General features: G+C 38.0%; 1 protein-coding gene across 9 annotated transcripts in view; it reads left to right on the forward strand.

The window, feature by feature from the left end:
- Positions 1-14,695, forward strand: part of Znf609 (zinc finger protein 609) — a 186,260-nt gene that overhangs the window by 56,251 nt on the left and 115,314 nt on the right. Inside the window, exon 2 of one of the 9 annotated variants that reach the window (XM_074066186.1) lies at positions 12,822-13,002. The exons of 7 other annotated variants lie outside the window; for them this stretch is intronic. The gene's annotated coding sequence lies outside the window, so the exon portion shown is untranslated. Of the gene's footprint in view, positions 1-10,174; positions 13,003-14,695 lie in introns of those variants that run through there. One more of the 9 variants, XM_074066185.1, reaches the window with a different exon arrangement.

The raw sequence follows: 14,695 nt of genomic DNA on the forward strand, positions 1-14,695 counted from the left end.
TGACAGTACTGGGTGTTGCTTGGCAACTTCCTAGGATGTTTTGTTTTTTTTTGAGATGATGTCTCTCTTTGTGACTTAGGCTAGCCTTGAACTCCCAGACTCAAGCAATCCTACCACCTTAGCCTCCTGAGTAGTTGAGACTATAGGTGCATGCCTCCATATCCTGCCTCATGTTTCTTTTTTTTTTGAAAACAAACAGTTCATAATTTGCACTATTTGCAAAGTTGGATATAAATATCACTATTATTTAATTATAGCATATTTTCATTACCACAGGAAAAAACCCTATACCCATAGTAGTAATTCCACTACCAACACTGTATTCTCTTTTCCTTAGCCCAAAAAAGTCTAGTTTGTCTCTGGAAATTTCATTTCATATGTAGCCTTTTCAGTTAGCATTTTATATATTATATATATGTATATATATATTTATATGTGTATATATATATTTATATAAGTGGGACTGGAGTTTGAGTTTTTTTTTTTTTTTCTGGCAGCACTGGGGTTTGAACTTAGGGCCTCATGCTTGCTATGCAGGGACTGGGATTTAACTCATGACATTGGGCTTGCGAAACATGTGCTCTACCACTTGAGACATACCTGCAGTCCATTTTGCTGTTTATTTTGGAGATAGGTCTTGAGAACTATTTGCTTGGGGAGGAAGCGAGCCACAATCCTCCCGGTATCAGCTTCCCAAGTAGCTAGGATTACAGGCTTGAGCCACTGGCACCTGGCTGGCATAATATTTTGAAGATTCATTCATATCGTAGCATGTATTATAAACTTGATTCCTTTTTATGGCTGAATAGTATTCCGTTATATAGATATATCTAATTTGTTTATCTGTTATCAGTGGTGAACATTGGGTCACTTTCGTATTTTGGCCATTATAAATAATGATGTTCTAAATATTCATGTACAAGTTTTTGTGTAGCTATATGCATTCAACTGTCTTCACTGTATACCTTGAAGTAAAATTGCTGAATCTTATGTTTAGCTTTTTTTGTTTTTTTTTTTTTGGCGGTACTGGGGTTTAAAGTCAAGGCCTCACACTTGCTAAGCAGACGCTCTACCACTTGAGCCACTCTGCCAGCCCTTTTTTGTGTTGGGTATATTTGAAATAGGGCCTCGTGAACTGTTTGTCCAGGCTGACTTCGAACCATGATCCTCCTGACCTCTGCTTCCTGAGTAGCTAGGATAACAAGTGTGAGCCACCAGTGCCTGGCTATCTTTAACTTTTTTTTTTTTTTTTTTTGGTGGGACTGGGGTTTGAACTCAGGACTTTATGCTCACAAAGCAGGTGCTCTACCACTTGAGCCACACCTGCAGTCCATTTTGCTCTGGCATTTTGAAGGTGAGGTCTTGAGAACTATTTGCCAGGGCTAGCCTTGAGCCAAAATTCTCCCAATCTCAGACTCTCAAGTAGCTAGGGTTACAGTCATGGGCCATTGGAGCCTGGCTATGTTTAACTTTTGAGGAGGTAGGCCTGGGGCTGTAGCTCAGTGGCAGAGCATATGCAAAGCATGTATGAATCCCTGGGTTCAATCCCCACCCAATCTATCTATATATATATAATTTAAGGAACTGCCAAACTCTTTCCCGGAATATAATTGACTGAACCATTTTGCATACCCATCAGCAATGTATATTCTCAACTGCATTTGTTATTGGCCTTTTTTTTTTCTGTAGTAATCATCCTAGTGGGTGTGAAACGGTATCTCATTATGATTTTGACATGCTTTTCCCTAATGATTAATGATTATGAGCATCTTTTCATCTGCTTAGTGTCCATCTGTATATCTTTGTAAATATTCAATCATGTCTTGACCTTTTGACTAAGATCAAATATATACATGCAGTTATTCAATTTGTTCATATTTTAGTTAGCTTGTCTTGCTGCCATTGAATTTAGAGAGTATATAGTCTAGATACTAGACTTTTATCAGATATATGATTGGCAGATATTTTCTCCCATTTCTAATGCTTGTCTTTTATTATTTGTTTATTTATTCTGAGACAGGTTCTCACTTTGTAGCCCACACTGGCTTGGATCCTCCAGTTTCATCCTCCTGAGTGCTGGGATTCCAAGCATGTGCCACCAATACCAGTTAATGGTTTTGTTTCATGAATCTGTGTATCTATTCTATATGATAGTATTATAGTCTTGATTACTGTATCTTTACAATGAAGTTTTGAAATCTAGAATTACGAGTCTTCCAACTTTGTTCTCCTTTTTTTTTTTTTTTCTGGTGCTACTGGGGTTTGAACTCAGGGCCTCACACTTGCTAGGCAGTTGTTCTACCATTTGAGCCACTCCACGAGCTCCCAACTTTGTTCTTCTTTTCAAGATTGTTTTTGACTATGCTGAGTCCCTTGCGTTTTCATATGAATTTAGAATTACCTTGCCAATTTCTGGAAGAAGCCAGTTAGGATTTTGATGGAGATTTTGTTGAGTCTGTCACTCAGTTTGTAGAGTACTGGAATCTTAACAATACAGTCTTACAAGCTTTGAACATGGGATGTGTCCCCATTTACTTTAGATTTAATTTAATTTCTTTTAAAGATGCTATACGGTTTCAGTGTATGTCTTAAAATTTTTTGTTAAATTTATTTCTAAATATTTTGAAGTTTTAGATTCTATGTAAATGAAATTATTTTCTCAATTTCATATTTGGATTCGTCATTTGTAGTATATAGTAACACAACTGATTTGTGTACATTGATCTTGTATCTTGCAGCTTTACAAAATTCATTTGTTAGTTCTGATAGGCTTTTCATGCAGACCTTAAAGTATTTTTCTTTTTCCTTTCCACTCTGGCCCTCATGCTTGCTGGGTAGGTGCTCTACCACTTGAACCACTCCTCCAGCCCTTTTAGGTGTTGAGTTTTTTCCTAGATAGGGTCTTGTGAATCATTTGTCCAGGCTGGCTTTGAATTGTGATCTTTGTCTCCTGAGTAGCTAGGATTATAGCTGGTGAGCCACCAGCGCTCTTCTCCTTTTCTTTTCATGGTTGGCATTCACTCCACCATTGAGCTACATTTCCAGCCCCCTTAGGATTTTCTGTTTATAAGATTATGTCATCAGCAAATAAAGATAGATTTACTTCTTCCTTTCCAATTTGGATGTCTTTTTTTCTTGCCTAATTATCTGTCTATATCTTCTACTACAGTGTTGACCATAAGTGGCAAAAGGAGTTACCTTCTAATTGTTTCTGATTTTAGGAGGAAACTCAATCTTTTGTTACTAAATATAATGTTAGCTAACTGTGGACTTTTTCCTTTTTTTAAAAATGTAGACTGATGGTCTTGTGTTTAAATGTCATTGTGGTCATCTGCTGACTTCCATAAAATATAACTAAGTGTAAAGAACTCTTCACATATATACTCTGGACAAAAGCAAAAAGCACAAATGACTGACAAGACACTGCCATTTCAGAAATCATCCTCTTATAATTAACACTTGCTAGAAAGTGGAGTTTGACATTATTATTTACAATTACACCAACAGTGGAGGCCGAATATCACAGGCATACAGGCACACTATGACCACAAGATGTCTTTTCATACTGTCCCAAATAGTTGTATATTTTAACTATGAAGGGTCAGTTACCACAGTCCAACTTGTTCTTAACAAATAGAATTTTTATGTCCATCAGTCAAAGAGTCTCTTACACCTTTCTGGGTCTATTCATTTGTAGATAGAAGGAGAAACTGTAACCAGGTTCTTCATATCATCCATTCACAATTTCATACCCAGTCTTCATGTGTGTCCAGTTTCTTTAAGATAACCAGAGTGACTTACAGTAGGGCCTTGTAGATGAGGAAGTGCTGTATGGAGGAGATCATATCCTTGCGCCTCTTTCGCTTCATCTCTTCCATGTCCAGCTTCACCAGGCCCTCAATCTGGAACTTTGCAGCCCTGCCTCCTCAGCAGCTGCTTTACCTGGACTTTTTCCAGGCAAAGGAAAATAGTCTTTATTAATAGGGAACTTTGAAGGAAACATTTATACACTTGTTTGAAATTTAAGAATTTTGAGCCAAGTACAGTGGTGCATGCCTGTAATTGCAGCTGCTGAGGAGACTGAGGTAGGAGAATTGTAAATTTAGGCCAGTCAAGACAATGTAGTAAGACCCTCCCTCAAAAAAGTTAATGCAATCATTTTCTAAAGCATATTTTCATAACAAGATAATCCGTGATGGACATGTGGAGAGACTGGCATGGAGAGACCTATGGAATGTAAAGCATACAAAATTGAGAACATTTGGAGCCTAGTGTCCATTCCACTTCTTAAACTGTGTAACACTGAACATTCTGGGGGGTTTTTTCGGCTTGCTAGGCAGACATTCTACCGCTTGAGCCACTCTGCCAGCCCAGTTTTGGTCATTCTCTTTGATTCTCTGTGTTTCTTTCATTCATGCTTTCTGTTCATCAAATATTTATTGAACATCCAGTTTGCCAGGTATTTTAAGGATATATGGGTTAAAAGGCTGAGGTTTTGGGCTGGCAGAGTGGCTCAAATGGTAGAGCACCTACCTAAAGAGCAGTTCAAATCCCAAAAGACTGAGGTTTTTATCTTTAGATACTGGTTTACAGTCTATTCCAACAACTTCTGTTTCATCTGAAAAAATGGTAGAGCTGGGCATATGTTGACTTGCGAACATGTGTTATGGCCTTGCTTATTTTCAGAATATATTCTCAGTGTTAAACTTGGCCTTATATATAAGATGGCACAAGTGTTATCTGTGTGTCAGTGTTATTGACTCATTATTTCAAACTATTATTGTTTTGGCAGTGGCTCCTGAATCTCTATCCTCTGTTCTGACCTCTTTCCTAAATTCAAAGATGGTATCAAGCTGCCTAACAGATTTCCTTGCTTAGTTGTCCCAAAAGAAAATCATTATTTGTTCTTAAACCTACCCATCTCCATTGGTCTCTAGTGCTTTCTCAGTTTCAGTAGTGGGAACATTTCTTCCAAAGTCATCCAAACTTGAAACATTTATTTTATTTATTTTACAGTACTGGCTTTAAATAGAGTGCTTGCTGGGCAGGCACTCTACCACCTAAGCCATGCTCTGAGCCCTCAAACTCGAAGCTTGAAAAAATGTCACATTTGATACCTTTTCCACACTGCTGACACCACAAAAGCATCTTGACAGTCTGTTTCCTACATTTTGTGTGTGTGTGTTTGTTGGGCTGGGGATTTAACACAGGGTTTTATGGATGCTAGACAACTACTCTACCACTAAACTACATCCCCCAGCTCTTGTGTTTTTGATACAGAATTTCTTTCTGTATCCCAGGCTGTCCTCCAACTCAAGATTCTCCTACCTCTGTCTCCTATATAGTTAGGATCTCAGACATGCCCCATCACACTTGGTGAGGATCTTGCTTTTTTTTTGTTTTTTTGTTTGGGATGGCCTGGAATGGTAATCCTCCCATCTCCACCTCCTTGTATAAGTGTAGCTCCTGGCTTAGCATTTTAAGGGCAGGAACCGTATCTTACCTTTATAACTGACAGAATGGTAGTTCATCAATAAACAGCTGTTGAATTTGAATTTATTTAGTGTGATTTGAGGAAATTCTAAGAGGTATTTTTAGAATAATATTCCTTGCGAACTCCACTGCATTCCTTTGGGATTTGAAGGTTTTGTGTTTCCTAATAAAGTACACATACTCCTCAAGAGGGAATACTTAGAGCTATTATCAACAACTATCTTATGGGAAGTAATTGTTTATGAACTGCTTTCTAATCTGAGGAAAACCTTGCAGGATGAGATTTGGGTAAGAAAGAAAGAGTGGGGGAAGAGACTTGTGCATACAGTATCACAGAGAGCAAAATTTCTGTTTCCTGTTTGGTTCTGGGTTTTGAACTCAGGGCTTCACACTTGCTTTGCAGGTGCTCCATCACTTGAGCCATATCTCCAGCCTTTTTGTTTGGGTTTTTTTGTTTTGTTTTGTTCTTTTGTTTTTATGTGGTGTTACTGGGGGTCTATACTCAAGACCTTGTACTTCCTAGGTGGGCACTCTTACCACTTGAGCCAGACATCTTTTCTTTCTTGCTTTTTTATTTTTTGCAGTACTGGAGTTTAAACACAGGGCCTTCACCTTGACCACTCCACCAGCACTTTTTTGTGGTGTTTTTTGTCTTTTTTTTTCAAGATAATGACTCATAAACTATTGCCCAGCCTGGCTTCAAACAGCAATCCTCCTGATCTCTGCCTCCTGAGTAGATAGGATTATAATCGTGAACTACTAGCACCTGGCCCCACTGATTCTTTTTTCTTAATTTGTATTTAAGAGCTGTGGCTCTGCTGTAGAACCATAGGATTAGATCATGGAGAAGTGAGTCATTTCCATTACTTGAAGGTCTGAATTATGTTATTTAGCACTTTAGAATATTATGGACATGATAGCAGACTCACTCCCTATAGTTAATAGTTATGTCAAATACTGAGGCAGAGTATTCTGGACCTGATCCCTGTTTTTTGCCAGCTGCTTTGTAAATGCATGTCAGCTGTCAGCCACCTATGAACTGCTCAGAGGATTGTTGAGCACAAAATGAAATGACAAACCTGAAAGCACTAAAAATGACTACATAAGTACAAAATGGATTATGCAAGATTTTAATTAACTTTCTGAACTGATAGGCTTGGAAAAAAATTATTTCCTAAGCCTTTGTCAACTCTAAAATTCCAAGAGATTCCATTCCCTATCTCCTTATAAGCTGTGTTCCTTGCTTGCTTCAACGTCTCAGCTCAGCAGCCATAGTGATTCTTTTAAACTTGTCCAGTGTCACTCTCTACTCATAACCCTCCATTTGCTCTTTATTTCATTCAGAAAAAAAGCCAATGGCCTATAAGGCCCTTCATGATCTGCCCTACTCTGCCATTTCTCTGTGACCTTATCTCCTATTTCTTCCCTTTCCCCTCCATCCATATTGAACTTTGCTGTTGCATGAACAAGAACTTCTACCTTACCATTCTTACACTGAATGTTCTGGCTACTAGAATTCTCCTTTCAAAGGTTGGTGACATCTTTTAACTCACTGATCTCTCTCAAGTCTTTTTTTTGTTTGTTTAATGTGGTATTGGGATTTGAACTCAGGGCCTACACCTTGAGTCATTTTTCCAGCCCTTTTTTGTGATGGGATTTTCGACATAGGGTGTCCTGAACTATTTGCCTAAGGCTGGCTCTGAACTGCAGTCCTCCTGATCTCTGCCCCCTGAGTTGCTAGGATTATAGGGATGATCCACCGGCTTTTCTTAAATGTCACCCTATTTTAAATTTGCATTTGCCTCTGCACTGCCCCCTCCCTTTACCCTGCCCCACTGTTTTTTCTCAAACCACTAATTTCCTAATTTACTGTATTTGTGCATTATTACATTTGTTATTTTTTATTGTCTTACTCTATCTACTAGTATATAAGCTCTCCCAGGGCAGAGTTTTGTGGTTTTGTTTTGTGCATCTTTGTCTCCCAAACACCTACAATAACACCTGGTCCAATAAACATTTGAATGAGGGCCAGGGATATAGCTCAGTGGTGGTGTGCTTCCTTATAATGAACAAGGCTCTGGATTCAATCCCCAGCATCAGAAGAAAACAAAACAAAACAAAAACCCTTCCAGGGACTGGAGTTGTGATTCAAGCAGTAGAACACCTGTCTAGCAAGCATGAAGCCCTGAATTCAAAGCTCAGTACCATTAAAAAAAAAAAAAAAGAAAAACCTTCCTGTCTGACATATGAATGAACTGTGCACTGTGGTAAATAATAATCTCACTTTTAGCTGATCTGAATCTTAGTTGATTCATTCATGAAATGCTACTTTTGATCTCTGTTTTTTGTTAGAGGCTTTCCTGAGCTGTCTGGAGTCTATAATGTCTACTTATGTTTTTAAAATCTTTAAGATGGGTCCCTGAAATTCATATTGAAAGCACTGAGTACATCTGGAAGACGTGTTTATATTGGTCCTTACCATGGCTGTTAAGTGGGAGAATCCCATGTGTCAATATCTTTAGGTCTTTAGGTTTTCCAGATTCCTTAGAAAAGCCTCTTTCAGCCAGGCACCAGTGGCTCACACCTGTAATTCTTGCCACTCAGGAGACAGAGATCAGGAGGATTGCAGTTCGAAGCCAGCTGGGGCAAATAGTTCCCAAGACCCTACCTCAAAAAAAAAAAAAAGAAAAACATTGCAAAAAGGGCTGGTAGAGTGTCTCAAGGTATAGGCCCTTAGTTTGAACCCCAGTACCATCAAAAAAAAAAAAAAAGATTGGAAGAGATTGGGATTTTCATTCAGTATAACTTTCTGGAGATTCATCCAGGTTGTTGTGTGTCCCAGTAGTTCATTCCTTCTTATTGCTAAGCAGTAAGTCTGTATGGTATAAATGTACCACAGTTTCTTTAACCATTCATTTGTTATCATTTGATTTATTGCTGGGACTGGGATTTGAACTTAGGCTTTGCACTTGTGAAGCAAGCACTTTACCACTTGAGCCACACTGTCAGTCCATTTTGGTCTGGTTGTTTTGGAGATGGCAAACTATTTGCCTGGGCTGGTATAGAATCTCAATCCTCCCAATTTCAGACTCCCAAGTAGCTAGGATTACAGGTGTGAGCCACTGGCGCCTGGCTCTGTTGTCACTGGTTTTTTGTTTGATTGGTTGGTTGGTTGTTTTGTTAATTTGAGTCCAGGGTGTCTCTGTGTAGACAAGTCTGTCCTTGAACTCATGACCCTTCTGCCTCTACCTCCTGAGTGCTGGGTTATAGCTGTGTGCCAACATCCCTGGCCTGCTGTTAATACTTATTTTAGTCATTCTGATAGGTATATGTTATTATCTCATTGTGGTTCAAGTTAACTTTCCCTAATCATTAACAATATTGGAGGTCTTTTTATATACTTGTCAACTTTATTTAATTTTCAGTGAAATGTGTCTGCCTTTTGCCTATTTTCTAATTGAATGTTATTTTTACTGTTGAGTTTTGAGAGTTATTTATGTGTTTGAGAGCCAATCTTTCATCAGAGGTATGGTTTGTACTACTCTGCATAACCTTTCATCCTGGTCACATGGGCTTTCAGAGAAGAAAAGTTTTTAGTTTCATCAAAATCCACTATCAGGTAGAGTGGCTCAAGTGGTAGATGCCTGCTGAGCAAGCGTGAGGCCTTGAGTTCAAGCCCCAGTACAACCAAAAAAAGAAAGAAAGAAAAAATCCAGTATCAGTTTTTCTTTTTTGTATTTTTGCTCTGTAGCCCATTCTGTCCTCAAACTCACAATCCTCCTAGCTCAGCCTCCCAAGTGCTGGGATTATAATGGTGCACCACCATACCTGGCTTTAATTTTTTTCATTTATTGATCATGTTTTTTGTGTCAAGTCCAAGAATTCTTTCCTAGCTGTAGATCCTAAATACCCTCTGCTGTGTTTTCTAAAAAGCTTCATAGTTTTATGTTTTGACTTAAACCTATGATCCATTTCTTTGTTGTTATTGCATGACCCATTTTGAGTTTAATTGTTGTAGAGGATGTAAATTCAGATTGAGCTTCTGTTCTCTCCCTGCCCCATGAATGCATAATCTCTTTGTTGAAAAAGCCATCTTCCATTGAATTGGTTTTGTACCTTTAACAAAAATTAATTAAGCATATTTGTGTCTGTCTATTTCTGGTTCTTTGTTCAATTGCTCTACATGTCTGTTCCCCTGCCACTACCACATGTCTTGATTACTGAAGCTACTGTGACCTCAATATCAGGTTAGAGTGATTCTATATACTTTATTTTTCTTTAAGATTGTTTTTTTACATATAAGTTTTGAGAAAATTAACATCTAATTTTTGTATTTAGTGAAATCTATCTTTTTTGATGTTCAAAGTTCATGTCTAATTTTAAAAAGTACTTCCTTATTGCAATATAATAAGTATTAATTCATGCTTTTTTTCTTCAAATATTTTGGTTTTATTTATTTATTTTTTTGTCTTTTTTGGTGCTGGGATCGAACCCAGGGCCTCACGCATGCTAGGCAAGCGCTGTACCACTGAGCTACATCCCAGCCCAAATATTTTGGTTTTAAATTTAGTTCTTTTTTAAACAATGTTTTCTCCCTTTGATATATAAAAATATATTTAAACATAAATATATACTTGATACATAATATATATTTAAATATATAAAAATATATAAACATTTGTGTATTGTGTGTGTGTATATATATATACATGCATACATACATACATACATACAGGGTTTTGTTATGTTATCTCAGCTGGTCTTGAACTCACAACCCTCCTGTACTGCCTCCTGAGTGCTTCTGCCACACCCAACAAATTTAGTTCTTTAAGCCATCTGGTATTTATTTTGGTATACTAGAAAAATTTAATTATCTTGGGGGAAAAAAAAGAGAGTCAGTTGTCCCCTCGTCACTTACTGATTATATTTCATACTTTTTGAGATGCCATCTTTATCATTTTCTCTCTGTCTATCTCTATGAGATGTATATTTGGTCTGTTTTCTGGGCTTTTTGCAGTCCGTTCACCTATTAAATCATCATATCATACTTTTCATGGCTTTATGAAATGCTGTAATCTAGGAGTTGGCATAGCATGATCATTAAGAACTTAACTGAGGTAAACTGCCTACTTAATGCTAGTTAAATGCTAGCATACCTGGCTAGATTATTTAGTTCAAGTTACTTAAACTCTATACCCCAGTCTTATCTGTAAAACAAGGATTATAATTTTGCAAACATTTCAGGGTTATTGTGAAGATAAAATCCATTAATATATCTAAAGTTCTTTTAATTTTATGTAACATAGTAAATGCTATGTAAGAGTTAGGCAGTTGTTGCTGGTGGTGCAGTTCAAATGATAGAGCACCTACTTAGCAAGCATGAAGCCCTGAGTTCACACCCTAGTACAGTCAAAAAAGAAGAAGAAACCTTTGCAAGTGTGGTATGGATCCCTTAGTTCAAACTCCAGTCCTGCTAAAAAAAAAAAAACACAAGAGTTAGGCCATTGTAACTGGTTAATTTTGTCTTCACATTCCTTTCTAGACTTGTTTTTAAAGTGTTCCATTATATTTTTTTCCATAATCTAGTTGAGCTATTAGTTGTAATTGTACTGATACTATAGATTTAGGTTCAGGGAGATAGGTCTTTATAATATTATATTAAAGTGTTGCTTTATTATTACATAATATTGGCTTATTAGCTGAGATCATGGTGTATCTCTTAATTTACTCATGTGAGGTTTTGTACCAGTTCTGGGCTTAGTAAATAGAGAAATTATTTTCTGTTCCTATCCAATCTCAAAACAGAAAAAAAGAGAAATATTGGGACCTATGTAAGCTTCATGAGCATGCCATTAGTGACATATTTTCCCTAGACGAGTAATAGATCTAAAGTCTGGCCAAAATTCTTGATTATCTGAGTGTCAGGGAAGGATTGTCTCTTCATCTGACACCAGCTCTGCCAGATACAGGCATAAAGGGGCCTTGGTCACCTCCCCACACAGCATCTGGTGCCTCCCGCCTTATGGAATCTTTTTTGGTTCTGGGGATAGGTTCTCACTATGTAGCTTAGGCTGACTCCAGCCCCTAACTTCAAATTCTTGATCCTCCTGCCTCAGCCTCCCAAGTGCTGGGACTACAGGCATGTACCATCATGCCCAGCTTAATAAAACATTTTTGGAGTACATACTCTATATAATTGACAGTTATTAGCCCCATTTATTTATATTATTGTACCCTCAAAATTGTCAAATACACACAAAAATAGTTGTATTTTGATGACTATCTAATGATCTGTCTTTCAGCTCAACAATTTTTAGTCCAGTACACAGATTGTTTTATTTTGTTTTTTTTGTTTTTTAAAAACAAGGCTCTGATATAGTGAAGAATTAGATGAAGAAGCATAGACTTTGGCACCGAAAACAGTTAATAAGGAACTTAATGATTTGGTCCATGATCCTCCAGCACAGTGTTCTGTAGGTCTAGTTGGGGATGATATGTTTCAATGGCAAGGCACAGTTACAGGACCTAATGACAGTCCATATCAAGGCATTATATTTTTGATAGTTCATTTTTCTACATATACCCCTTCAACCACCTAAGGTTGTATTTACAATAAGAATTTATCTGCTGGGCACTGGTGGCTGACACCTGTAATCCTAGCTGCTTGGGAGGCTGAGATTAGGAGGATCACGGTTCAAGGCCAGCCTGGGCAAATAGTTCTTGAGACCCCCCCCATCTTAAAAATAACCAGAGCAAGACTGAAGGTGTGGCTCAAGCAGTAGAGTGCTTGCTTTGCAAGCATGAAGCCCTGAGTTCAAACCCCAGTCCTGTCCCCATCTTCCCCCCAAAATAGAAAATAATTTCTCATCCAGCCAGGCATCAGTGGCTCACACCTGCAATCCTAACTACTTGAGAGGCAGAGATCAGGAGGATCACTGTTCAAAGCCAATATTTGGTACAACCCTATCTCAAAAATACCCAAACAAAAAAAAGGACTGGCAGAGTAACTTAAGTGATAGAGTGCCTGCTTGCAGGCATGAGGCCCCGAGTTTAGACCTCACCAAATAAATAACAAAAAGAATTTATCATCCAAATGTTAACAGTAGCGGCAACATTTGTCTTAATATTCTAAGATCACTGTGGTCTCTCATTCTCACTATTTCTAAAGTAGTTTTGTCTGTTTTTTTTTTTTTTTGCTACTGCATGTAAGGGCAATCTGGCTGTGATATCTGTTACCCCACTGATTCCCAGGGTTCATTTGGCTGATCTGGTTGGCTAGGTGGATGTCCCCTTCCTCCCTCACCACTCCATGTACATTGTTCTTGAAGCTGTGCACACAGTGGAAGAGGAAGGCCTTCCCTGACACAGGAGGACTATTCTTCCATCAAGATTATCTGCACTTCCCTGCTGGAACCTCCAAACAAGCTCACAGGGTCCATTTTTTCACTGTTATGATCCAAACCCAGATTACCCCTAGTGCCAGAAATTGCATGGACCTATAAAACAGAGGTAAGTACAACAGAATATCTCAGGAATGGACTCAGAAGTATGCCACGTGATGCTACCTTAAAATAAGAATAACCCACATTCTGCAATGAACTTCAAATTATTGTTTGAAATATTTTATTAAATATACAAAAAATATATTAGTTATAAGCCTAGAGGTCAACAAATTTTCACAATTTGAACACAACATTTGTAACTTGACTCAGATCAAGAAACAGAATATTCACAGTCCCTTGTGCTCTTTTGTAATCACAGACTTCCCAGTACTAACCATTGGGCTGTATTCATTAGTTTAGTGTTTTGTTTTGTGTGTGTGTTTTGGGGTGAGGTTCAACTGGGTTGAACCTCAGGGCTTTGCGCTTGCAAAGGAGACACTCTACTGCTTGATCCAAACTTCCAGTCCATTTTGCTCTGATTATTTTAGATATGAGGTTTCATGAACTGTTTGCTTGGGCTGGCTTCAAACTTCCTGATCTTAGTCTCCCAAGCTAAGATTATAGGCGTGAACCACAGGCACCTAGCTGTTTTGTTTTGTTTTGGTTTGGTTTTTGTAGTGCTGAAGTATCAAATCCACAGCTTCCTGAATGATAGGCATGTGTTCTACCCCCTCCCCCTGCCATTATCTTGTTTAATTTTTATATGAATAGATTTACACATTATATACTTTGAGCTTTGAAAGTCTTCATGTAATTGTATCTCACTGTTTGCTCTGTAGTAGTCTGTTGTGAGAATATACCACAAGTAATTTAACCATTCTACTGTTAATGAGTTTCTGAACATTTGCACTTTTCAGAGCACCTCTCACTTATTTTGTAATATTGCAGAGACTAATAAGATTTTCTGAAATATGTTGATGAGGAAATCTAAAAATTCTTACTGTTCTCTGCTTTCAAAATTCCATCATGGTGAATAAAAACTTATCTTTCTGCATATTTTCCATACCAGTGAGCCATTACCTCAGTTAGCTTTTTCTCTCATATTTTGGGGTTTTTTTGAGACTGGGTCTTGTTTAATTCAAGTTGACTTCAAACTTGCTATGTAGCCCAGGCTGGCCTTGAACTCATGACCCTCTTGCTTCAGCCTCCTCTTAGTTAGCTTTTTCTCTGTAACAAAGCACTCAACTTACAGTCTTCAGATAACATTTATTTAGCTTTTGATTCTGAGGGTTAGCAGTTTACACTGGGTTCAAGTACTTATCTGGTGATCTGGACCCAATTTGGCTTACCTCAGTTGACTCCTGAGTCACTTTTTCCATGTGATACCTCATCCTTACTGACTGGTATTAGGATATTCATATGGTGGTCTCTTTCCCCAAGCGGAAGTGTATTGAAACTCATGCAGAGAACTGACACAACTTTGTTTCAGTCACTTTGTATTGACCAAAGTCAAGACACATGATCAGCACAGATTCAAGAAATAAAGAATGGCCAGGTGCCAGTGACTCACCCTACTCAGGAGACAGAGATCAAGAGAATGAGGTTGGAAGCCCGCCCAGGCAAATAGTTTATGAGACCTTAACTCGAAAATAACCAACACAAAAGAGGGCTGGTAGTGTGGCTCAAGTGGTAGAGCATTTGCCTAGCAAAGTGTGAGGCCCTGGGTTCAAACCTTAGTACCACCAAAAAAAAAAAAAAGTAAAGAAGTAAAATTCCCTCTCTTAGTGAGAGAATTCCAAGTATGAGGATTCAGAAAGGGG

Source organism: Castor canadensis, chromosome 2 (genome assembly GCF_047511655.1).
Source record: "Castor canadensis chromosome 2, mCasCan1.hap1v2, whole genome shotgun sequence".
NCBI lineage: Eukaryota > Metazoa > Chordata > Mammalia > Rodentia > Castoridae > Castor > Castor canadensis.